Genomic DNA, 1,384 nt, shown 5'->3' on the forward strand with positions numbered 1-1,384 from the left:
CAAAATCACTGCAGATGGTGACTACTGCCATGAAATTAAAAGACGCTTACTCCTTGGAAGGAAAGTTATGACCAACCTAGATAGCATATTCAAAAGCAGAGACATTACTTTGCCAACAAAGTTTCATCTAGTCAAGGCTATGGTTTTTCCTGTGGTCATGTATGGATGTGAGAGTTGGTCTGTGAAGAAGGCTGAGTGCTGAAGAATTGATGCTTTGGAACTGTGGTGTTGGAGAAGACTCTTGAGAGTGCCTTGGACTGCAAGGAGATCCAACCAGTCCATTCTGAAGGAGATCAGCCCTGGGATTTCTTTAGAAGGAATGATGCTAAAGCTGAAACTCCAGTACTTTGTCCACCTCATGCGAACAGTTGACTCCTTGGAAAAGACTCTGATGCTGGGAGGGATTGAGGGCAAGAGGAGAAGGGGACGACAAAGGATGAGATGGCTGGATGGCATCACCGACTCGATGGACGTGAGTCTGAGTGAACTCTGGGAGTTGGTGATGGACAGGGAGGCCTGGTGTGCTGCGATTCATGGGGTCACAAAGAGTCGGACATGACTGAGCGACTGATCTGATCTGATCTGATCTAGATTGGTCATAACTTTCCTTCTAAGGAGTAAGCATCTTTTAATTTCATGGCTGCAGTCACCATCTGCAGTGATTTTGGAGCCCAAAAACATAAAGTCTGACACTGTTTCCACTGTTTACCCATCTATTTCCCATGAAGTGATGGGACTGGATGCCATGATCTTCGTTTTCTGAATGTTGAGTTTTAAGCCAACTTTTTCACTCTCTTCTTTCACTTTCATCAAAAGGCTCTTTAGTTCTTCTTCACTTTCTGCCATAAGGGTGGTGTCATCTGCATATCTGAGGTTATTGCTATTTCTCCCGGCAATCTTGATTCCAGCTTGTGCTTCTTCCAGCCCAGTGTTTCTCATGATGTACTCTGCATATATGTTAAAAAAGCAGGGTGACAATATACAGCCTTGACATAGTCCTTTTCCTATTTGGAACCAGTCTGTTGTTCCATGTCCGGTCCTAACTGTTGCTTCCTGACCTGCATACAGGTTTCTCAAGAGGCAGGTCAGATGGTCTGGTATTCCATCTCCTTCAGAATTTTCCACAGTTTATTGTGATCCACACAGTCAAAGGCTTTGTCATAGTCAATAAAGCAGAAATAGATGTTTTTCTGGAACTCTTTTACTTTTTCCATGAGCCAGCGGATGTTGGCAATTTGATCTCTGGTTCCTCTGCCTTTTCTAAAACCAGCTTGAACATCTGGAAGTTCACATTCATGTATTGCTGAAGCCTGGTTTGGAGAATTTTGAGCATTACTTTACTAGCGTGTGAGATGGGTGCAATTGTGCGGTAGTTTGAGCATTC

This window comes from Bison bison, unplaced genomic scaffold, assembly GCF_000754665.1.
Source record: "Bison bison bison isolate TAMUID 2011002044 unplaced genomic scaffold, Bison_UMD1.0 scf7180017864142, whole genome shotgun sequence".
Classification (NCBI taxonomy): domain Eukaryota; kingdom Metazoa; phylum Chordata; class Mammalia; order Artiodactyla; family Bovidae; genus Bison; species Bison bison.